At 39.4% G+C, this 26,095-nt stretch overlaps 1 protein-coding gene across 1 annotated transcript in view; it reads right to left on the bottom strand.

The window, feature by feature from the left end:
• Positions 1-26,095, bottom strand: part of STK3 (serine/threonine kinase 3) — a 300,126-nt gene that overhangs the window by 1,805 nt on the left and 272,226 nt on the right. The window lies entirely within an intron of this gene.

Raw genomic sequence — 26,095 nt, 5'->3', positions numbered from 1 at the left:
GAAGTTTGCCCAAGTTCACGTCCATCGCATCGGTGATGCCATCCAGCCATCTCTTCCACTGACACCCTCTTCTCCTTCACTCTAACCTCTCACATCCTTGCCGGCCGTGGAGAGCTATGATAATCATGAACACTTGCAGAGATCACCCAAGAATGTGACAGGATTGAATACAGGGTTAAATTAACTGTTCTAGTCTGCATTTTACCAAATCTTAAATTTTAAGTACTTGGCTGATCAGAAAATAAAATTATCTAGAATACTTTAACCCCAAATTGGTTACTTTATAAGCCAGGCAAGAAAACACTCTCATTACTTTTGTCACATACCAATTTTAACCAAAAATAGCATTTTTCAGCTTGATCCTCCACCTTACTCATCATACCTGGCCCTAAGTGACTCTTGGTTCCAAAAGTCAAATTCATTCTCAACTGAAAAAGATCTGTCACCGCTGAGGATACTGAAAAGAATGAGTCACAGACTCTGAGGAAATGCAAAGGAGGAGCTCCAAAAATATAAGGATGACAGTGTTACGGGAAAGAATGCATTGGTTCCCAGGATGATGACTCTGAAGGTGATTACCACTTGCTCTGGTTTGTATAAACAGTGCTTTTATATACCTAAAATATGCCCTGTTATTTCTTAGTCAAACATCACAAAAACAAAAAAACAAACCCTAGCCTATTATATTATACAATTATATGCATGTACATATAAAGCATAGTGTTATGTTACATGCGCTTCCCAGGTGCTCAGTGATAAAGCATCTGCCTGCCAATGCAGAGGACATGGGTTCGATCCCTGGGTCGGGAAAATCCACTGGGGAAAGAAGTGGCCATCCACCCCAGTATCCTTTCCTGGGAAATGCCATGGACAGAGGAGCCTGGTGGGCTACAGTCCATAGGGTTGCAAAAGAGTCAGACAAGACTTAGTGACTAAACAACAATTATATCACATACTTTCTTCACTAATTTTTAAGATAAGTATTAATCTGCTCTATGGTCACTACTGTTTAAATCACTCTGGGGATAAAGAATAAGCTAGTGGGGCATCTCGACACTTCTGTGATGGTGAGATGAAGGGCCAATGGAGATCACAGACAGCCACGTTTCTCTGGGAAAGATGCCTGGGGGCTGTCTACCATAAGATCAGGTTCCACTGTCTCTGTTTTAGCCTATGTTACCTTTGTTATCTTTGAATTTCTATAACATTCAAAATTTAAATATCACCATTCAGTATTTGATTCTAGAGTCATGTACTATTTTCACAATTAATTTTTATGCATGGGTTTCACATCTACCCCAGATAATCCCCAAATATTTAAACTTTAGACACACATCTTTGTACACACATCTAGAAACTATTAAACTATACTGCTAAATGTGAGGACACAAAGGTGAGGTAAATAGGAATATAGAATAAATGACTCAAAGGAATGGGTTACACTATAATTAGTGTATTAGTGTTATAATTAGTGTTATTTCTATAACATCATACAAAGCAAACAATTGTTGCATTAAATACCTTATAAATACCTTATACTACCTTACCGGGGAAAATTACCCATAGTTTGTAACTATTTTACTAAAGTAATGGACTGAATTCAGAAAAAAAGCTACTTAGAAAACTTTTTTTTGGTAACAGACTTTTATATTATCAATATGAAAAACAGATCTGTGATATTGGAGAACCATTAGCTGGCATTGTTAGGGAATTATGTGTTCCACATATGAAAATTCATGGCATATCTAAATCTTAAGTGATAAAACTCTTTCAACCATTTTTAACAGTAAATCCTTTATAAAGTATTTTACAGAATATGCTGCCTTCTAAAACAACCTCTCCTTTTGGTGAATCATCATTATTAATATCTATTACTAATGTATACCATATATTAATTTACCTTCTTCCTTTTGGTTTTATCTTCATTTGAGGGAAAGCTATCAGCTCCTCAGTATGTCTGGTAAGTGGCTCAGATGGTAAAGAATCTGCCTGCAGTGTGGGAGACCTGGGTTTGATTCCTGGGTCAGGAAGATCCCCTGGAGAAGGGAATGGCAACCCACTCCAGTATTCTTGCCTGGAGAATCCCATGGACAGAGGAGCCTGGCGGGCTACAGTCCACGGGGTTGCAGAGTCAGACACGACTGAGTGACTCTCGCTTTCACTATCAGGCCCTTTCACTGCCATCCCTGGGTGAATATCCTTCTCTCTCTACTCCAAGTCTGTTCACCTACTGGGAACCAGAAAAGCAATTAAACAATCCTATCAGGCATCACGCTAAATAGGAATAAATAGCTCTGAGTGAAAGCTTGAGGCTATTTTAGGAAAGATAGAGCATGGCTTTAGTGCTGAAGCTTGTTACACGTTTTTTGTTGTGTATGTGTGTTTAAAATTTTGGACTTCCCTGGTGGTCCAGTGGTTAAGAATCTGCCTGCCAATGCAGGGAACACAGGTTCAATCCCTGGTCCAGGAAGATCCACAAGCTACGGAGCAACTAAGCCCTTGTGCCACAACCACTGATGCTTGCACGCTCCAGAGCTTGTGCTCCACAACAAGAGAAGCCAGCAATGAGAAGCCCACGGACGGTATCTGAAGAGTAGGCCCCACTCGCTGTAACTAGAGGAAGCCCATGTGCGGCAATGAAGACCCAGCACAACCCAAAGAAATAATAAATTTAAAAAATTTTAAAGCCTTAAAAAATTTAATTTCATATTTGTGGCTGTATAAGGTTGAGGTTACAGGAAATCTTTTACATAAAATATATCCATAGTTGGGGCTTCCCTTATGGCTCAGCTGATAAAGAATCCGCCTGCAAAGCAGGAGACCCTGGTTTCAATCCCTGGGTTGGGAAGATCCCCTGGAGAAAGGAAAGGCTACCCACTCTAGTATTCTGGCCTGGAGAAGTCCATGTCCATGGGGTCACAAAGAGTTGGACACGACTGAGTGACTTTCACTTTCACTATACATAGTTATATTTTCTGGTGGGCCATCAGAGAACTTCAGAACTTTAACTCACTTGTTAAAACATTTATTGATATTTTCTATGGACCCAAGCACTGCAGATGCAAAGATGAACAGAACACTACCTCCCTTAAGGAGTTTGCAATCTAGCTCATGAGACAGGTCCAGGTACAGCTAACTCATGAATGGAGGGGTACGCTGAGAAGTCGGGAAACAGGATGGGGTAGGGTAACAGCATACGCAGAAATGTGTAACGCACACAAGTGCCTGACATCTTTCGAGATGTCAGCTGACTGCTGGGATGTAGGAAGGATCCATGGGAGAAAGGGATCAGGAGATAAAGACAAGAAAGAGGGGAGAGGCTGGATGACTAAGGGCTTTAAATGTGCTGCTACAAAATTTCTGTAGATAAGAAAAGAAATGCTTGATAATTCTGAGCATAATTACTGACATGACTGTATAAGAATGAGCTTTAGAAAAATGTCTCCAATAGCAGGTAGAGAAAATGGGTTGCCATCGGGGTGGGGGAATATGGGCAGGAGTTGTCGTCAACAGGTTACTTCAGCAATCTAGTGAGAGGAAGAGGCTTGAACCAGGGAAATGGAAGCAGAGATTGAGGAAAGGGGTTAGAGAGTCTAAAAATACAACTGATCGGGCTTTCTTTGTTCACTGACAGAGGGAGGAAGGATTAGGGATGATTCTGGCCTAAAGCTGGGGTCATGGGGTAGAGACTGACACCAGTTAATAAGGGAGGGGAGAGTTAATGGCATTAAGGTGGAGATATCAGATGTGGATTATAATTTGGGGGTTTTAGACCTCAGGAGAAAGATTCAAGCTGAAGACAAAGACTTAGGGAATCATCAGCATTTAGTTTGTAATGAAGCTCTCAACAGGATAAGATTATCCAGGAAAAGAAGATTTTTCTCTCTGTTCCTAAGATCCATGATATCCAACAGAAAACGACCCACAAATCTTATTAACACTGTGGTCAGAGGCTTTTCTTATCTTCTTAACAGAACAGAAACATATATATATATATATATATCCATTCATCTATCCATATATTCCTAAATAACTCTAGATTATGGTGTCATCTAGACCCCAGAAATTGTGAGGTTAACTGGTAAAAATGTTTACTTCTTATACATATAGGTATGACTTACAGACATGAACTTCTGGTTGAATTTTGACTTCTGATTCAGCCCTAATAACATATATTTAGCACTCTGTGTTTCTGTAGCCCTCAAGCCTCCACAGGCTTAAAAATGGTTTGGGGTGGGAAACATGGCAGAAACGGCTTTTCAGTCTCTTGGAAAACAGTATGCTCAATTCCTTGGTAGTAAAAAGATCTACAAGGCAGATTAAATATTTAGAGAGACTCATAATGATAAAAATTACCCTGTAAAATCATACAATCCACTATCACCCTTTAAAAATGCTAATCCAAATTAAAACAATTTGGGGAGGGGTAGTAAATGTGAAGAGTTGACTCATTGGAAAAGACCCCGATGCTGGGAGGGATTGGGGGCAGGAGGAGAAGGGGGCGACAGAGGATGAGATGGCTGGGTGGCATCACCGACTCAATGGACATGAGTTTGAGTAAACTCCGGGAGTTTGTGATGGACAGGGAGGCCTGGCGTGCTGCGATTCATGGGGTCACAAAGAGTCGGACACGACTGAGTGACTGAACTGAACTGAATACAGATAGAATCAGAAGAAAATGCTGAGCTTCCTGAACTAATATCAATGTTACTGTGATTAAAGTTTCCTTCACTAAAATCAAGTCTCTTGGAAGATGGAAATCACTTCAGAATTATGTTTATGGATTAACAGATCTTGTGGTAAATTAACTTGAATTTACATTTTTTATATAGGAAAGAAATGTTACTTATGAACCATCTTTCTACATGAAATACAAAGTAGCTGTATTACCATAATCATATGCCAGCTGACTAACTCCAGAATAAATGTAAACAGTGTTGGGAGCATCAAGTCTTTGTTCTATGTCTGGGTTTAGAATTTGGTAAGTCAAGTCAAATAAAGGAATTTTAGAATATGTATACATTGTGGGCTTTACTATATATGAAAAACATACAGAAATGAGTATCTGGAAATGACTTTTACATGTTTTAGGCTAATTTTATTAAACAGAATTTAGTTTTTAACTTAAATGATAAAATAGAAGTTGCATAACTAGCAATGATGCTTAAATCTTCAGGCCTTAACACACTGGGAGAATATATTGTAGCTTGACTATCTTTACAAACACTGGACACATGTCTTGGTTAAGTGACTAAATAAGCTGCCATGCAGTCAGAAGGAAAACCTGAAGGTAGAGAGTGAGCCCACAGCTGCTTCAAAAACACAGAGTCACAGAAAAGTCTATGCGTTTCGGAACAGTACTGTTTCATTATCTGAGACATTTTTTTTCCCCTGTTCATAATTCACATTCCCTATTCTGTTCTTCTTGGCCATTTGAAATGACAAATATCAGGGGGCAAGACGTACTAATAAGAGCAGAGAATAAACTCGGTTTCCATAAAAGGGTTTAAACAGAGACTGGGTATATTGAATCATATGGGCCTGAAAGAAATGCATTTTGAGATCTGGGATTATTAAAAGTTATTGCATATGACTAAATCATTTATTTAGCGGAAAACACAGAGCCAGGTTTAGTTAAGCCTCACAGAATCTCACTCTAAGAGAACCTTAGAGATGATCTACTCTAACTTCCTTATTTTAGGGGAGGAAATGAGAGCTAGCCTGCTCAGAGTTACACTCCTGGTTAATAGCAGAGACATACTCAACTCTTAGGTCAAAGCTGCTTTGTTTTGTTTTTTTATTATACCAAGTCTGGTATTCTTAATCTAGCACAGCCAGAGAGTTCAAAATGTTATGTCACTTCAGAATGGGGGTGTGATACTGAGAAACTTCTAGGGTCTTCAACCTGAACTAAAAGGAAAAATGGTTTTTAAATATTCAGCTATAAAGGCCACACTGAGCAGAAAATGCCACATTTGACATTTCTACAAAGCCGTCTCTTAAAATGGAATAAACTGCAGAAGTTCAGCAAAAGAGGGAATGGCTCTCTTCTTAAAGGTTCAGGCTGGTAAACTAGGATCTCCCAGCTCTTACAGAAAGTTTAGGTGACAAACTCTTAAGAAAAACCCAAAACTTTCAAAGAATATTAATTAGATAGTTGAGTGGGTGGATACTTGTATATAATGGAAAAGTCAAAACTACTTTTCAATAGGAGTAACATTTTGTTTGAAAATAGTATCATTTGGTACATGAGTGACAGCTTGAATAAGCAGCTCATTTTGTTACTGATAGTCCTAGATTATCACATTTTAATCCAAGAGGTAAGAAGATTACAGCTCAATATACTAAAATATTTTTTCACTATGCTTTAAAAAAAAAATCCAAGACAGGTATGCAGATTAATAACTCACCAGCTCTTACATAAAACAGCATAAATAACTCAGTAATGTAAGAAGGTAGCAAACAAAATTAAATCAATCCACAGATAATTCTGACAGTTCAAGCTTTTAATAAGAATTATTTCTGAACTCTATGAGAAGTACTGAAAAGCTGCTAATTATTATTGATCAGGAAGAACTGTCAATAAAATTAGAACTTTCAAGTTTATGTATCCAGTCTGCTATAAAAATGTTATTTTGTTTTGTCAAAAATAGTCCTAATTACATGAGGGTTTTTTTTTTTAAGTCTTAATTTCAAAAAATAGCAGAAACAGGATCATGCAAGTTTTAAAATGCTCAGGTGTGGTAACATTTCAATACTTAATGGGTCTATGAGTTGCTGGTATAATCAGCCAACTCAGAGATCATCACAATGAAGCAAATGGTCTTACGTGTAAATGTTAACACCGTCAAAGACTCGATCAAAAAAACTTTGTCTAAGGTTGGCTGTGTTTACTGGGAAAACACACTCTTCCTAGCAACTGTTTAAATAAATCTCACAGATGCTACAGACCTTATTAGTGGCCTGTGATTAAAAAAATATGGATTGCTAATACTGTATCCTGACTCATCTATTTTCCCATCTGCTAGCAATTCTAACAATATGAACTATCAACAGAATGGCTAACAACAATAATTTTCTATGGCAATTTTGATGCTGAATCGCCTATAGCATTTTGCAGGATTTACCACTGCACGCCTCAAACTGTTTTGAGTTGTCTGTGGCCTAGAGCAACATATTGTCCCCCCCACCCCCGATATTCCATTTTAGTTCAAATTTTTACTGTGTTGAACAGAATCTGGTTTAGTTTTATGCAACAATGCGGCCATGGAGGCCGCCACATCATTTCACCAACAATGAGAGTGGGAGACACACCAAAGTACCAGCGGAAGTCCAGTCAGGCCCACTGATAAGTTTAGACACCTGTGCGCAGGTAAGGAGCTTTCTGCTAAGCAACAGGGGTGATAGGTAGCACTTAAAAAAATGTTAAGATGTTAATATATTAAGGAATTTCCTGATTTGATTTCTGGCACTGAGAAGAAAACAAACAAGCTCTCAAGTCAATACAAAATTCTACGGAGCTTTCTTAAAAGCTTCATAGTACATATACATTTAAAACCTGTATTTACAAAGCTAATGAAGAAAGTGGTAACTTCAGACTCGATACCTTATGGAAGAAAGGCCGAATTACTCACCGTATACATTCTTTAAAATCTACATTAAATCTATCGGCAGAGCTTTCTTCAGACAATCTCTACCTATCTGGATGGAGGATGGTACATATAACTCTGTTTGGGGCTGAGTGGCCCCGTCTACAGCTGAATGACTACAAGAATTCCGGGATTATAACTGGAAATTGAATTAAGCGTCTGTTTGACCTCGGAGCATCTGGAGTAACTAAGACATTTAGATCTTTTCATTCCTGAAGAAAAGGGAGAGCATCCCTTCTTGTGGCTGTCAGAGGAGGAGAGGGGGAAAGTGCCAATTACTGATCACTTACCAGGGGTCAGACGCCATCCTGGGTCCCCAGCAGTTAGTCATTTAATCCTAACGGTCACTTTACGGGGTAGCTATTACCAGCTCTGTTTTAGAGGTGAGGACACTCGGAGACCCAGGGACTCACCCCAGGTCACACGGCTACCGGAGTTTATACATGCACTCAAGGACAACATCAAATCTACCCACGTAAGTTTGGACTGGAGCCTAGTGAGAACAATTTCTTAGGCCTCCCAAGAACTACAAAAGCACTTCAAAGGCCAATTATCAAAAGATTTTTTTAAAACAGATTGTTTATAGATTAAAAACAGGGAAACATTTAAAAAATTCCACCTTTCCTCTCTAGATTGCACCTACAGGAATATTTTACTTTCAAGATATTAATGTATTTTTGAGGCTTCCCAGGTGGCACAGTGGTAAAGAATCCACCTGCTAATGCAGAAGATGTAAGAGATATAGGTTCAATCCCTGGGTTGGGAAGATCCCCTGGAGGAGGAAATAGCAACCCGTTCCAGTGTTCTTGCCTGGAAAATTCCATGAACAGGAGCCTGGCAGGCTACAGTCCATGGGGTCAAAAAGAGTCGGACATGACTGAGCACACACACAATGTATATTAGCTGTAATTGGCCTTATGAAATAAGCACGTGTATGTTTATGAAGGATTTTTCTACTTAATTAGCTCTCTAGCTACACAGCCCTCTGGGATAGATGCCACAATTTAATCAATAAAGAGATACGCCGTGACAAAACTAACATGACCTGTCCCCTTGACACAGAAGCAAGATAGCCAGCATTCATTCAGACTGTCCCATAGTTGGTCTGACATGTTACTTGGCTTGGAGCCAGCAGCGAGCTACAAACTGATGGACATTACTATGGTTATTTTCTACAGAAATCTGAGCCACCCATATAAAAAAAAAAGAACCATGAAATTTCAGTTGTATTCCTCAATGGCAACTGAACACCCATTCCTTTTATGCCTTTCAGTTTCTAGTAAGTAGTTTTGTCTGCTAAAAATACCAGGAAAAACTTAATTCATGCATAACTCTGCTATACTGTAAGAAGCTCAAAAATTCTAGGCCCAGAACAAAAAATTATGAGTAACTCGAAACCAACGACTAATTAAATCTTTCCAGATCTACTAGGGGGCAGATGAAAAAGCTCTATTAGCTCTGATTCCTTATATCTGTGTTTTTGATGAACACTTTGAACAGTTTTTAAAGCACCAATAAAGTCATACATGAGGGATTAACCAATTATGTGATTAACTTTCTTTATATACTATGCAACTAGTTTCTTTAAAAATTATATGACTAAGTTATGGATGATCACAAACATTAAAAAAAAACATAACTACTTAAAATGTATCTGTAACCAGCTTACTGGGCAAATCTTTGTGTTAACTACTGTATAAACAAATAGTTTCACTTCTTCAATCACACTTCTTCAACTACACTATGCCAAATTTCCCTGACACATCCCTCAAGGAGTCTTGCACAGATTGCATTGATTTTTGGTCACTTTTCATTACTGAAAGTCCAGTTATAAATTTCAATCTCATACTAAACATGGGCTTCCCAGATGGTGCTAGTGGTGAAGAACCCGCCTGCCAATGCAGGAGACGGGAGACGTGGGTTTGATCCCTGGGTCGGGAAGATCCCTCCCCCTCAGTCTGGGCTTGCACAGAAAGACCCAGAGATTGTGGGAAGGGATGCTGTCTGCATCCAGAACCTTCTCCCCAACTCTTTTCAATTTCAGGGTCTACTTCCTCTCTGGCTCTGGGAGCTGGGAAAGAGAGAAGGACCTTTTGAACTAAATGGTTCCATGTCAGCTGCAGGGAGGCTCCCCTGGTCCTGCTCCGGCTGGGCTGATTACTGGGGCTGGAGCACAGACGGGGTGTGTGTGTACGGATTTCCAATGGGGGGGATGGTATCACCCCGGTGCTCACCCCTCCTGGAGAGGGGCTGCACTCTGGGTGGGGTGTCATCTCCTTCGGCCTGGAGGCCCCCTCAGCAGCAATAATGACTTCTGATCTCTGTTTTTAGAACCACAGAGGTTGCAGAGGTTCTTTTCTACACTCTCCAGGGCCACCAGGACTACAGAGGGCAGAGGGCCCCTAGTCCCTTCTCTCCTAGAACATTACACAGTGGTCCCAAGTTATCCTGCAGGCCTTGGTTCCACCAACGCAAGTCTTTGGGGGAGAAGCAGACATCTCCGTTAATATACCCTCCAGACTCCCAGGACCTTGCCTGTCTGCTCTAGTGGTAACCGGTGGGTCTGCAGGGGGTGGGTCAACCAGTTCAGCGAGCAGCTGGCTGGGACACCAGATGCCAGTCTCCCTTTACTGCAGGCACACCGATCTCTACGAATGGCAATCCTGAAGCACCCCACGGCCACCTTCAATCTCAGCGAGGAGAGGGCCCCTCTCTTCCCCACCCACTAACCATTAGGCTGTGAACTGCATCAGGACAGGAACTTTGGCAAATAGTTGCATCCCCAGTGTCGAGACAGAGCAGGTACCTGATAGATGTATACTGAATGAATGAAAAATGGCGGGGCTCTTAGTAAACCCTGGAGGGAGGTGTCTGGTCTCAATGGCTGGCAGGCCTCCTTAGAATACATGATACTTAAGAGTCTGCTGTTTTTGGTTGTGGACAAGACTGCTCATGTGTGGCAACAGGAAAAGTACTTTCAATGCTGTGGTACACATCTGTTCACTCTAAAATATGAAAAAAGTGTGTGTGTGGTATCAAGTAGGTGCACGTACAACTGAAGTAGAGCAGAAAGGGCCATTTGGGAAAATCAGAGACATTATCCCACATATTTCATTTATTTCACTACAGGGTAGGCCCATGCTCCATTACATGTTTATTCTGCATGTCTGATAATACATTTAATTTTGATCTCAACTCCTTACTGTCTTAGAAAAATGGCTTCTGTCAGAAAGTTCTTCAAAATGATAATAAATACCATAGTTTACTCCTTTGACAAACATGTACAGAAGTGCTTTGGGAGGGCATAATTCTTACTAATACCACTGAGTGCATACAACCATTTATACAGTTTTCTGCTGCAGTAATATCATAGTACTTAACCTGACCATTTAAATTACGTCTATCTGCAAATCATGAAGATGCAAAATTTACTTTGCCCATCTATAAAAAGGGTTTTAAAATAAAATAGAGGTCAGCTGAAAACCACACATCATGAAACGCAGGTTGTAATGCATTACTTTTTAAAATAGAGAAGCAATACCTACAAATGAACAGGATTCCTAATACTTTAGTTTTAAGGCATTAAATCTGTAGTTCCTTTAAGACACCACAGAATAAATATCATGGTCTAATATCCACTTATAAAATAACACGAACTCAAAGTGTGGTAAAAAGTTTTTAAAAACTTAGAGAGCAACAATAAATTTTGAACATAGTTCTTCATCCTTACTTGCCACATAAGTTTTAGAAAATAAAATTTACCAAAAAGGAAACATTTTAACATAATCAACAATTTTAGAATGGCATAATTTGTGACCAAAACAGTATTTTTAATTTCCCAGTAGTAATAGTATTTTTAATTTTAATTAATTAAATTAATTTTTAATTTATTTGAATATAAAAATTCAATTAAAAATCCATGAAGAAATTCAGGAATTTAAAAGGATGAGCAGAAAAAAAAGATAGGAGGGCACCTATGAAAATGTTAAAATATAAAATCCCTTCCTATTTTAATAACAATCAGTCTTGTGCAAACATAAAGACAAAACCAAGTGAATAAAACTGAAGCTGAAGGCTTCTGCCCTTATTCTTTCATTAATAGTTGTTTTAAAATGTGTTCATAGTGCTACTAATTTAAAGTAGGAGAAAATATAAAATGGGACTAAATGAAAATAAAATTGGCTAATTATTAACTGAAATGCATCTTATGAAGGAGGCCTCAACTGTTAAATCTAAGTGTAAATGTTTCAAACTTACAACTTTCTGGTTTAGGGAGAAGACAGCAGTGTTTGTGTGTTACACCATCATCTTAGACTGGACAACTAATATGTATAAAACACTGAAAATAAAGATGAGAAAGTAACATGCCAGTGTCATCTGCAAACGAAATAGCTTAGAGTAAAAGTTTACTGCAAACTAAAATTTTCACACTTAGGTGCCTTTAATAAATGAATTTTTCCCAAAGGCTTTTTAAAAAAATATGAGAATGCCATCAAATTAGATTTTTAAAAATTGCTTTTATCAACTAATAGAGAACATGGCATCAAAATTTTGTTTAACCCCACCTTGTAAAATGAGTTAAAAGGAGGCATTTTAACATAATCAAGTTAACGAACATTGTTCCCAAATGTTCCCAGAACTTTTCGGCGCTGAGAGGGACCAAGCTGCACCTCCTTCAGAGGCAACGAAACTTCTGACTTGATCTTCCTTGAGCCAAACAACCTCTTTCTGAGTGGACTCACGACTAGGGGGACACAGAAACAGAGGCAGAGAGCTGCGACTGAGGGGACTTCATGAAAACAAGATCGTCTCACTTTGCATCTGGTGGAAGCCAGGAGACTGTGGTCACTAGTGGAAACTAGTGGATCAGAGTTTGAGCTCTGGTTCGAATAATACACATTAATGTAATGTAGTTTTGCTAGTAAATCTTTACATCTTATTTTTCAGTATGAAATTTCAGCTCAGTCTTAAAAAAAGTCCGATTTTAAAAAGGATAAGAGGAAAAATGCATCTTTAATTAGTGACCAAATAAAAGACATACTGTTGGTTTACCTCCTGTGGAAAAGTTACAAAAAACCTATGGGGCTGTTAAATTCAATGTGCTTGTGAGGAACATTCTATGAGATGTTGTTAGCAAGTGGCTGACATATGTGTTATTCACAATAGCTAATCCACTTATATCGTTACTCTGAAATTATTTTGTATTAGCATACAGTATTAGGCAATTCCCAATTCTGAATAAATGACCTAACAGACTTAGTGACTGGCTGCCTGGTACCATCAGATGCCAGAATTCTCCGGAGCACTCTTAAAGACAAAAATACTGTGAGTGAAATTTCCTTTTCCTTATTAGATTCAGAGTAGAGGTGCAATACCAGAAAGCCTGAAATAATTAAAAAAAAAAAACAACCAGCAAAAAACTGTACTCAAAGGAATCACCTTCCAATGAATTCAAGCACTGCCGGCCAGCCCACTCTGCACTGCCCATTTTTGGGTTCCCATGATATCCAGCCTATTTTCAATGAGGAACATCCACGTGAACAGACTTCTTCATGCCATGGTTCTTCTAACCAACGTGGATGATCCGTAACTGCGAGGCTCACCCTCGGTCCTGCTGCCATCGGTGGGCGTGCCAACTCGCACACCTCTTCGGCTCCTTGGCAGCTGTGAGAATCAGGCCTGGCCTGAGCCTTGCTATCCTTGCCCAACGGTGCTCACTGCCCCATCACGCCCAGACTCACCACCAGCCTTTGAAGCAGGCCACGTACATTATGTTGGCCCAACCTGATACTCGGAACAGACAGCTGTGCTGAACCACGCTGTCCGAGGAGAGAGGCCTCAAGTATTGAAGCAGCTGCAGATTTTGCCAGTTATCTCCTAATTTTTCAATTACCTGAAACTTTGTTTTTCATTAACCTTTAATGAGCATCATAATGAACTATGCCACCTAGTAACAGAGAGGGCAGATTTCCCACCAGGCTGTTTTGAGAGACTGACGGCAGTAGAAGTTTCCCCATCCTGTCAAATCTCTGACTACAAAAAAAAAAAAAAGATGCTGTTTATTGATTCTGAAGCACTTAGTGGGGTTTTAACCTTGCAGAGTTACCACAGATTGAATAATTGGTAATTATATTGTAAAACCTCTTAAATCCCATTAAGAAATTAACATATAGAACATCTGAGAGTAGTGGAAGTGGAAGCAATGGGATACAATAAAATGAAATCCTTGTAAATCAACTGATTGCGATGGGTAGGGCTCTTCTGGAAGGAGCACGGTGTAGAGTGAAAAGTCTGATTGACTGCAAGAGTATAAAGGTTTATGGAAGATGGGAACTGGCTTGCAGCTCGATCCCTGATCCGTGAGAAGGAAGGAAGATGAGTCACTATCGCATCAATGGTATTTGGAACTGAGAAAGCAGGATGCCACTGAGCTCCACGCTAGTGCGAGGTCCTGAACACCTCTCACGAGGGCAAGGCAAGAGCTCAGGCTCTAGAAGGGGCTGGGTCACTGGCTATCCGGCACCCTCTAGTGGCCAGATTTGGCACCACACGTTTCTGCCTTGTAAGAGCATAAACCTGCTTTCCTCTTTTTCTTTCTCCTGTTTGAAGTGTTGTGTGTGTTGTGTGGGTGGGTGGGTGTGTCACTCAGCAGTGTCCAAATTTCAAAACCTTTTTTAGTTGTGGAAGGAATCACCAATACTACTTCTGGTCTATAGGCAGGTGGAAAACTACTTATTATGTATAAACATTTGACATCCCCAAAAGTAAGCTATTACAATGATTCAAAGAAAAAACATTCCTTTGAGTATATATAAAATCCCATGGATGAAGCTACTTAAATGGAAAGATGCAGTCAGTACTTAGCTATTTAAAATTTAATTCTTTACAGGTACTTACTTTGCAAGAAATATTCTTTTATATATGGATATGTATTGCTGGAAAGTTCATGTGCATAATAGCTAACAAGTTTTTTGAGCACTTAGTACTGGTAGACACTATGTTAAGTGTTATCTCATTTAATAGGTACTAATCCTGTGACACAGTACTATTAATGTCACAATGTTTCAGTTTAAATTGTCAGAGGCAGCAAGAGTTTACACTTATGGACGACATTTAGCCACTAAAAGGTATGATGGGGATTTGAATCCAAGGCAACCTAAATTTGGAGCTGGCGGTTTTAAACATTACACTATATATAGATACATAATTTATCAGCCATTTAAAATCTAGGTTTAGATTAGCACAGAGACTTGCAGGTGAACAAAGCTTAGGAACTAAACTGAAATCCTTATGCCAGTCAAGGGTTCATTCCCTACAACGTTTATTCATGTATATTTTACAGTTGACGGGGAGTTGGCCACGAGAGCCTGAGATCTAATATTTTTCAAATTGTAAAATATTTAAAGATACTTATAATTTACAATGCATGTTTACATTATAAGATGAACCTCACAGTAACTCTGTGAAATGGGACAGATAATTCTGTAAATAGGCATTATTCTTACTTTACAGATAAGATTAATAAGATTTAGAGTGATTGGTTAACTTCCCTAGGTAACCTTTCCTCAAAATCTAGATATCTCAAATGATTGACTATACAATGAATTAGCCTCAGTCTATAATCTTTATCCTGTTACAGAGAAAATAAAAAATGAGAATTTCCACGATAAACCAAAAGAAAATTTTACTTATGCTAGACAATTTAAGTTTCACTTTATTTCTTATTTATCCACAGTAAGTAATTCAACAGTAATTACTATTGCTGAACTTGCAAAAATCCATGGAAGAAGAAAATAAAAATCAGAAAGTAAAAAACCATAGGGGAAAAAAAAGAACAGATATGAATCATAAAATCTCCACTGAATTGGGAGCAGAACAGTCCAAAAATTATGAGGTTAAGGTGAATGATTACATAAAGTACTTAGCATTTTAAAATTCTTTAATTTTGTAAAGTGCCTTCAAAAAAATTTGATACTTTTTTTTTCATAACCCCTAAGAGATCACTGGGAGGCATAATAGCCTCTACATGGCAGATCAAGAACATTTCACAGCACAAAAGTACTATGAAAGTGAGCTATTACTTTTGCTGAATAGAAAATAGCTTGTGATTCTAATTACAGGACAAAGCCCCCAATTCTTTCTGAATATAAAGCAGTGCAGTTTAGACACATTCCTGCTCACTCATCTTCCACACCCCCTGTTCTAATGGAAGACACATGCCTCCCTCTGATCCAAGGCCAGATAGCCCTGGAGTGGGCTCAGAAACCTCACTACATGGTTCTCTTCCTTCTCTCACGCTCCTTCAAACTCTCTCAGTCTTTAGCACCAAAATCGAATACTTTCTAAATATATCCGATCTTAAACAGACCAAGAAAAACAGACTTGCCTTTAATTTCACCCACCCCTCTCTGCTGTCACAATTTCATCCCTCTTCTCTTAAAAGCCAAACTTCTCAGAAATGTGAAGAAAAGTTTCTACTTTCTAAACTGGGTATCACACTTCAGCTCACTCCATACTGCTCCTGTCCCCATCAGATTCTCCAAACTGCTCCTGTTAGGTCACCAAAGTCAAGTGAATGCTTTCTACTTTCGGATAATTTGACCCCTCAAGCTGCACTTGATACTTTCTTCACTGCTTCATTCTTATTCTTCAGATCCTAGCATTTAACAGGTGCCTAACATATGCTTGTTAAATAAACTAGTAGCCAGAAACAGGCAGAGGAATATTTCCATAGTCAAAAAGCTACAAAGATTCATAAATCTCTGAAAATGATTTTTGGGGTCTACAGTTCATTCTGATTCTGTTTAACTGTGAGGTGGAACTTCGTCTTGGCCAGGCACTAACAAGCTTGAATTCTTAAGAATCAGTGTGTAATTTTTGAAAAGATCTGACTACCAAGGACGAAAATAATGTAGCTATGTTAGTAATATCTGCTACTAGTAGATATTAACAAGGGATGATACATCATCATCCAACCTGGGAACATTACTAATACATTTCAAAAACCATCATGAAAGATTCTATTTATCAATTTATCAGTGTTTATCATCATGATGACATATTTAAAGATAAATATGAAACAATACAATATTAATCATTAAATATGTTACTGTGATGAAATTTCCTGAAATCAGAGTTCATCTGTTTATCCACACTCAACAAGCTAATAAAATGTCTTAATCAATGTATTAGCACAATCTCAAGTCTTATTAGGAATCTCAATTCAAATGGTTAACATCCTTTTTTAAAAGACGTTTTATTTTATATTGGAGTATAGCCAATGAACAATGCTGTGAGAGTTTCAGGTGGACAGCTAAGGGACTTGGCTCAGCCGTACATACACGTGTATCCATTCTCCCCCAAACTCCCCTCCCATCCAGGCTTCCACATAACCCTGAGCAGAGTTCCCTGTGCTATTACAGTAGGCCCTTGTTGGAAAATGGTTAACACTTTAATGCTGGGTAGAGGCCAGAAGGCTGGGGGACTCTCAGATGCACAAACCTGAAAGGATTGTGCTCAGGTGTGAATATAACCTTGATCAAAAGCACCAAGGGGCTAGGTGAAGAGGCAGAATGCAGAACACGCATTTGCACAGAAAACTGACGGGGGAAGAGACTGTGACAGCAGAGATGGCCCCTCTGAGCTTCCCTCAAAGACCTGATGTAACGTGATGTTCTAGTTCAGTTTAAAGAGAACTATCAAGGACTACAGGGGCTCCTACACCTTAAGACACATTTCAAGGCAAAAGCAGATATACTGGGCGAGAAAACTCTGAATTTAACATTTAATTCAATATATACTTCATGTCAGTTACAAGATTTTATTCAAACCAGTGGGAGAGAAAAGTTTCATGTCCCACATGTATTCAACATAATACCCTTTTTTTCCTCCCAGATAATTTGTCAAAACCAGAGGTATGGGGATATGGTGAGAATCATGCAGTGCTTTTCTTACAGACATGAAGACTTCCCTGGTGGCTCAGATGGTCAAGAATCTGCCTGCAATGCAGAAGTCCTGGGTTTGATCCCTGGATTGAAAAGATCCTCTGGAGAAGGGAATGGTTCCCTCTCTGGTATTCTAGCCTTGAAAATCCCATGGACAGAGGAGCCTGGTGGGCTACAGTCCATGGGGTCGCGAAGAGTAAAAGGACATGACTGAGCTACTAACACACACGAAGACTTGGGAACACCTTAGTCCAATGCAGAGAACTTCAATGCCCCACAAGTTCTAATACTGAGCAGATCTGGGATTATACTGGTTAGGTGATGAAAGGTCCAAGGTAATTATCGAGACTAATCAGAATTGCCAAGGGCACTGACATGCGGGCCCTCTAATAGTTATATTTATCAGCAATCTTAAATGGCTACAGGTACATGTTCTGGTTGTGTGCCCCCCACCCCCCTGCCTTGTAACTACGATTTTCATTCCAATAGAAAAGGGGAGAAAAAAAATGACTCCAGGTGGGAACAATGTTGCCTCTCTCTGAGAAATGACAACCATGTTACCAGGGCAGCCCTAGTGACTCAGCAATAAAGAGCCCACCTGCCAGTGTAGGAGACGTGAGTTCGATCCCTGGGTTGGGAAGATCCCCTGGAGAAGGAAATGGCAACCCGCTCCAGTATTCTTGCCTGGGGAATCCCATGGACAGAGGGGCCTGGCGGGCTACAGTCATGAGGTCACAAAGAGTCGGACAGGACTTAGCAACTCAACAGCAGCAGCAACCATACTACCAGCAAATGGGCAAGGCAAATACAAATACAAGAACAGATTTGAGTGTTTCAATAAAAACAAAGCTTCCCCCAGTGACTTCATTTCAAAAATAACCAGAGCCAAAGTTATTTTTCTAGCCTCTCCCGGAGTTCTCCAAGTTCCTTAGCACCTGTAACATATCACTACCAGCACAGACCCTTTAACTGCAGCTCCCTGGTAGCCAAGGTGACGGAGTAAAGGCTCCCACACGCCTCCGCTCCACAAATCCCGCCCGTGGCTTCCAAGGGTCCACTAGTTGTTCATTCAGGGCTTCCCGTCCCTGCTCTTCACCAGAAGGGGCCACTCCTGTGGTTCTGGCTGCAGGACAGGCTTGAGAGAGGCCTCCATCCTTTTCCAGGCAAGAATACTGGAGGGGGTTGCCATTTCCTTCTCCAGGGGATCTTCCTGACCCAGGGATCGAACCCAGGTCTCCCGCATTGCAGGCAGACGCTTTACCTTCTAAGCCACCGGGGAAGCCCTGAGAGAGGCTGGCCTGGCACAATCACTACACCAGTGGGAGTGGCCCTCATGAAGGAAAAGAAGGGATAGGGAAGAGAAAGGACACGGGAAAAGGCTCTAGGAGTCTGTTCCAGGTTTCTCAACCTTGGCAGTGTTGATACATGGGATTGGACAGTTCTTTATTATGGAGGCTGTCCTGTGCCTTTCAGAAGGTTTAGCAGCATCCCTGGCTTCTACTGACAAGATGAAAAGTAGCAGTTTCCCAGTTGCAAGAACCAAAAATGCCCAGATATTAACAAGTGGGCCCTGGAGGCAAAATCAACCCTGGCTGAGAACTAATAATCTCTGAGGATCTCAGACATAAAAAGGACTAGGAAGAAAATCAAAGAGAGAGAAGGACTCTTGGGCTGTGTGTGGAAGAACCCAGGGCCCAGCACAGAGGGCAGCACAGCTGGCTCCCTGTCCTCGTTTCCCCATCTTTTCAAACTCTCTTTCCCCTTCAGCTTACGTACAGATGCCCACATCCGCGTCCAACTCCACACCAGAGCGTTCCTCCATCTGCTCTTATAAGCTTTATTTCCAAGCTTCTGCCATCATCCTGTTCTGAGATTTTCTTCTCTCCCTGTGTTCCTGATGAGGTGGCAGTGGTACCTATTGATGAAGGCATCTAAATTCATTTCACTCATCTCCGACAGAAGAGTGCATGGGTGGCAATGGGCAGGATGCAGAAAAAAGGACGTCAGTTGTGAGGATGACAAACTTCATCTTTATCACTGCTTCACCCTTGGCAGTTCTGCTTGACTTCCTCTGGGTGAGGACATGAAGGACTTTCTGTGTGACAGTGTAGGCATGTAGTTTAACAGGAAACTTGAGAGGCAGGTAAAGGATTAAAAAGCATATCAGAAGTTCAGCTTTCGTAGGTCAGAGAAAGCTCCTAAAAAGCTAACTCTTTCACAAAGAACTATCTTAAACTTTTTCACAAAGAACAGCCTTAAGGATATTAAACTTAAACCTTCAGAAAACAATGACAGTAACAACAAAATGAATCACTAAAGGCTATGAAGAGTAAACATAACACATTCTTTCTCTCCAAAGTAAAACATTTACAATGTCTGGGATATGATCCAAAATTACTTGACATATCAAGAATCAGGAAGATGTGATCCCCTCTCAAATGAAATGAAAATCAACTGAGACCAACCTTTATATGATCCAGATATAGAAACTGATAGGACTTTAAAGCAGCTATAATTATACTCGGTGAGGTAAGGAAGAATATGTTCACAATGAATGAAAAAATGGGAAATCTTAGCAGAGAAATAGGAAATATAACACACACACAAAAAGGAAATTTTAGAACTGAAAAAATTCAATATCGGAAATAAAAATTTACTGGATATGCTTAATTGCAGGAGAAAGATGACAAAAGATCTACTGGAAAGAGACCAATAGAAATGATCTAATCCAGAGAGAAAAGATTGGGGGAAAAAAATGAATGCAGTTTCCGCGACCTTTGGGATAATATCAAAAGGTCTAACAGGTTATCTGAGTCCCGAAAGGTAGGGAATGAGAGACTGAGAAAAAAAATCTGAGGAAATAATAACCAAATATATCTCCAACTGTGGTAAAATATATAAACTTATAGATTCAAGAAGCTCATGAGCTGTCAAGAAAATTAAAAACAACATCAATCACAAAAATCCATGCCGAGGTCTGCTGAAAACCAAAAAAAAAAAAAAAAAAAAAAATTCTTGAAAGTAGGCCAAAAAAAAAAGTATACAATATATATAAGAGATACATATGAATCCCCTGTATATTACACCATAGACTTCTCTTTAGAAAATATGGAGACCAGAAGACAAGTAGAACAACATCTTAGATGTTCTGGGGGAAAAGTATACTTCACTTTAAATATAAAGGCACAGATGGGTTAAAGTAGATGAATATAAAAGCATAAAGCAGGTAATCAGTAAACACAAGAAGGATAGAGAGACTATACTAATAGCAAGAGGAAATAAAGGCTATCACTTGCCTAGCAGAGAAAATATCATTAAAAAAACAAAACAAAACACTTACCAAGCACAAACAGAAAAGCTTCTTCAAATGTACCGAGGCACTGAATTCACACTTCATCAGATAATCTAGATGACCAGGGCTCTCTCTAACAACCTTGGTTGGCACACACCACAACTATTGCAGAGACTGCTAAGAGATAGATCCAACCTTTGTATGCTCTCTACTACTGTCTCGCCAGCCACATAATGAAACCCACCAGAAATAACAATAATCTACTAAGTCAGAGATTCTCTATTTAGGGGAAAGATTCAGGCGATGCTCTTACATCACAATTGGCAGAGGAAAAGACACACACACACAAACACACACAAACAAAGCACATATGGCAAAATGCTAGTATTTGTTGACTCTAGGTGGTGAATGTGTGTTTACTGTACTATTTTCAGCTTAAAAAAAATTCTGCAATGAAAAAAAGTTGGAGGAAAATGAGCCAGAAGAACTTTATTCCAAATACCCATTCCTTTCTTTTCTTTCAATATTTTCTAGTTGGCAGGAGGTGGGATGTCAGAGTACCAGCTACATATTTTGAAAAAGAACTGCATATGATTTTGATATATACATCAGTCATTGCAAGAAAACCCATATAGATAAACACTGTCGGAGTTATGTATAAAATCTTCTATTTTCAGATTATAAAGTCTAGGAATCTTTTTTCAAGATGTTTTTCATTCATTCAACAATTATTCCCTGAACACCTATCATGTGACTGGTGTAGCAGTGGACACACTGGAGGAATCCTGGTCTCCGTTCTAGTGAAGAGACAAGAAGCAAAAACGTACATTGCTGGGTGGTGATAAGTGCTCATTAAGAAAGAAAACCAAGGACTTCCCTGGTGGTCCAGCAGTTGAGAATCTGCCTTCCAATACAGGGGACGTGGGTTGGATCCCTGTTTGGGGAATGAGGTCCCACACGCCGCAAAGCAACTAAGCCCCCAGCCATGACCAAGGAGCCTGCCCACTGCAACAACAGATCCTGCAAGCCAAATAAGCAAATTTTTTTGGAAAAGAAAGAAAACCAAGTAGGGATTAGAGTGACTAGAACGTGACTTGAACGAAGAGGAACTATGTGAGAAGGACAGTCCCGATCGTGCCAGTGAAGGCCCAGGCCTCAAGGAAGGAGTGAACTGGACTTGAAGACCAACAGGAAGACCAGCAGGGCTGAGCAACATGAGCCAAAAGAGCATGGGCAACACGGTCAGAGAGAGGGCTGGCGGCCAGAAACGAGTGGCACCAAGAGACCTCAGAGTTTATCCTGTGATGGAAAGGGCCTGGTGTGTTTTGAGCAGGGGAGCAACTGAATTTGATCCACATTTAAAAGGAACCTATGAGGCTCCACAGTGGAGGATAGAATTTAGGGAGGCAAGAATGCAACCAGACAGAACAGTCAGGAGATCAATTAGCTGTTGCCAAAAATAACCCATCACAAGTGGAAAATACATAAAGACATTCTAAAAACCATCCTGCACCACCCCGTCCTCACCTCACAGGCAGGAAAATACACAAAGGTAGGGAGTAAATACTGTATACTTATCAATTACTAAGGTTCCACTACTAGCCTCTGCTGGCTTGTGTTTAAAAGGAAAGGTGGTCTGAAAGAACTACCGGCTAGAATGTGTTTGGGACTTTATAAACAATGGGATGGGGTTCTGACAATCAGGTTTCACCTGTACTTCTCACCTCATCCTTCTACACTAAAAAAAAAAAAAAAAAAAGAAAAGAAAAGAAAGTTACTGAAGTATAATATGCATTCAACTGAAGCTGTTTCCACACATTTCTCACACTTCCCTTGAGTTAGCATCCAAGATTAACTTAAAAGGTCAAGAAGGAATTCAGATTCAAGGTTCTTCCTGCCTGCCCCATCTCAGGCACTTTAAAATAAACATAAACATATACTAATGTCACTTCATCTGTAGCATTCACCTTTCCAAGGAACTTTAAAAGAAAACACCCTGCAGGTGGATTTTTGACATGCAAATCTCACAGATAAAATAGCACAGCATTCTTATACATCAATTATGTACTTTAAAAATATTATTTCTCCCTCAATAAAAATAAATCAGTTTGAATCCTAAGACTAATTAAGGTCAAAACTCAATGTTCTGAAAACAGTTTTACATAGTTCATTTAAATTATTAAATTTAAATAAAAATGACACACAAGAGACAGATGTTTTTATGGATTCTTCTGAAGAAATTACATAAAACCAAAATGAAATATACTCATAATAGTTTGTAACTGATGGCAGGAACTGGCAATTCCTAGAATAGTGAGGATTTGTTTCCAGGGTTCAGGGAAGCACATGCCCTGTACGATGGGCTTCAGGAGTTTATGCTATCATCTGCATAGCAGCGACTGATGGCCAACACTCAAACAGTACCTTGGAGAGACTCAACAGCACCTCTCACTGCTCGGCACCTTCCTCTCCATGTATGTCAAACGGAGAGAAGAACAATTGCCAAGCCACCTCTCAGCAATTTTTGGCTTCCCTGATAGTTCATTTGGTAAAGAATCCGCCTGCAATGCAAGAGACCCTGGTTCGACTCCTGGGTCGGGAAGATCCGCTGGGAGAAGGGACAGGCTACCCACTCTAGTATTCTGCCCTGGAGAATTCCAAGGACTGTAGAGTCTATGGGGTTGCCAAGAGTCAGACATGACTGAGCGACTTTCACTTCACTTCACTTTTCTCAGCAATTTTAGAAGATTTAATGACAAGGGAGCCAGACCTCCGTGGCGAGTCAATTATTCCCTGGGTGGAAGTCACGTTATTTGTGAGGTGCTATAACTCTAAGGATGGTAGAGTACTTTACAAGCACTTTGAGTAGCTATTTTGTGACTCTCCAAAGTGTTTACATTAAAGAATAATGTACACTCAACCACGTAACAAATAATTGGATGTTTTATTAAAAACAGTTTGACAGAATGAAATCATCATACAGATATTATAAAGGTGTTTCTCTTCTATTAATGAGAAAGAGAATATGGATCTTTTAGGACAAATGGGTTTAAAGGAAAAGACAGATAAGGATGAAGCTAACTGAATCCAGACCGATTAAAATGGCCTGATACCATGAACTATGTATTTCATTGAGCCAAGTCCAGAGCCCACTAATCTCAGCTTGCCCAAGGCAAGTTTAGGACACTACCCTGAAAAGAAAAGATACAGATCTGCTGATGAAATATGATTCAATTCTTAAAAAGTGGCCCAATATTAATTGAAATAATTAATATGACACATATAAAGGCAGTAACAAACACTTAAATTTGGATTAGTGAAGTCAGACTCTTTAAATAGTTCACACAGGACGGTCATGCTCTCATAAGTTAAAATGGATAAAACTGATTTTTTACACCAGATTAGCTACACAATATTAATCATATAAAATATTTCCCTGAAAGTCTTGGCACAAAAATGGGCCAACGTTTTCTGTTGTGGATAGTTTTTTTCCAATGTAAATTTAGATGGGGAAAAAACTTTAGAAGGTAATCACAAATTTCAAAATCAATAAATTCAAATTGTTTTTAAGCCCGTGAAGACATAGGCCTGCCAAACACTGCAGGAAACTGATGTACAATATGCCTGGCAGCTGGACCATGTGAAAAAATTTTAGGAACGATCTTAAAATAATCAAGATTCTAAAGTCTCAGAAAACCTTGTTTTAGTAAGACCACTTTCCTGGTTCATAAAAAAGATATGGAAGTAAGGGGTGGCGAATTATCTTGGGTATCTTTCAGTGGTATTTTTATTTGGGCCTGGACTCAGAAGAAATAGTTCACCATCATCATTACGGCCAGCTGCTCAGTGGCACGGAATGAAGTTAACCGAGGGAAACCATGGATGTGCGTGAAAACAGGGCGCAAGACAGTCCAAAACAAACTAAGATAGCTACCTCCATTCAGTGAAAATTGGGGTCAATTTCTTGCTACCTTTAAAAAGCTGCCTCTACTAATCTGGCCGTGAACATTAACAGACTGAGAAGATTCAGTTTCCCAACACAAGTGCCACCATGGTTTAAAGACTTAATAGAATCCACTTTAAGTCCTACGATTTTTCAAAAGGAACAGGAAACATTTAAACAAAGAAAATAGTTTTCTTCCTACAGAAACTGGGGGAAATGCCAAACTTTGTCTTTAAAAACAGTTTTAGTTTGATACTAAAGTATCATTAACACTTTGAGCAGAAGCACTAACATATTTCATTGTTCACTTAAAAATTATAAGAGGAGTGCACCCTGAATGATAAAGTTCAAATAATACCAAAACAAGAATGTACTAAAGTAGTGAAAGTCTACTTTTGACACTTGGAAAACTGATTTGTTGTATAGCTTCCAGATCTTTTCCCAACACACATACACAAATATTTCTTTTTACAAAAAATTGAATTATTTTTCTGCCTGATAACTTGTTTTTTTTATTTTTAGAAAGAGTGTATTATGGGGGACACTTCCCTGGTGGTCCAGTGGTTAAGATTTTGCCTTCTAATGCAGGAAGTCCAGGAGTTCAATCCCTGGTCAGGGAGCTAGGATTCCGCATGCTGTGTGGCCAAAAAACCAAAACGTAAAACAGAAGCCATATTGTAACAAATTTAATAAAGATTTTTAAAAAATGGTCCACATTAAAAAAAAAACACATAAAAAAAAAAAAAAAGGACCTGCATATCATGGAGAGTCTTCTGTATCTGGACAAAAAAATCCGCCGCTCTCAGAAAGAAGGCATATAAGGCGTATATATGCAAACAGGCACACACCCCACGGCTGCACCTGCTAAGCTCTTTTCATTTGTTCATTCATTCATGTAACAAACTTTTACTGAATGCCTACTATATTTCAGGTATGGTGCGAGGCTGGACCCCTGGTCACTGCCTGAGGGAAAGAAGCAACTGCAGGTGCTGCTAATACAGAATGTCAGGCTGTCAAGGGAAGCTTTCCTAGAGGAGGTACACCTAAGATTAGACTAAAGTAATGCAAGTTTATGAACTTATTATACTAATACATTCAACTATGTGAATGAGCTATTTCGCCATATTTTACTGTTTGTCTTTTTTTTCCCCAAAGTAAAGATAAAAAAACAACACCAGAACTAGATTTTCCAGTAGTGCAATTAATAATGATTTTTCTAAAAGTATTCTACATAAAGGGAAATACAAGGTTTGAAAATTTAAGACCC

This window comes from Cervus canadensis, chromosome 12, assembly GCF_019320065.1.
Source record: "Cervus canadensis isolate Bull #8, Minnesota chromosome 12, ASM1932006v1, whole genome shotgun sequence".
Taxonomy (NCBI): Eukaryota; Metazoa; Chordata; class Mammalia; order Artiodactyla; family Cervidae; genus Cervus; species Cervus canadensis.
The sequence above is the reverse complement of the archived record's forward strand: the minus strand, read 5'-3'. Positions and strand labels throughout refer to the sequence as shown.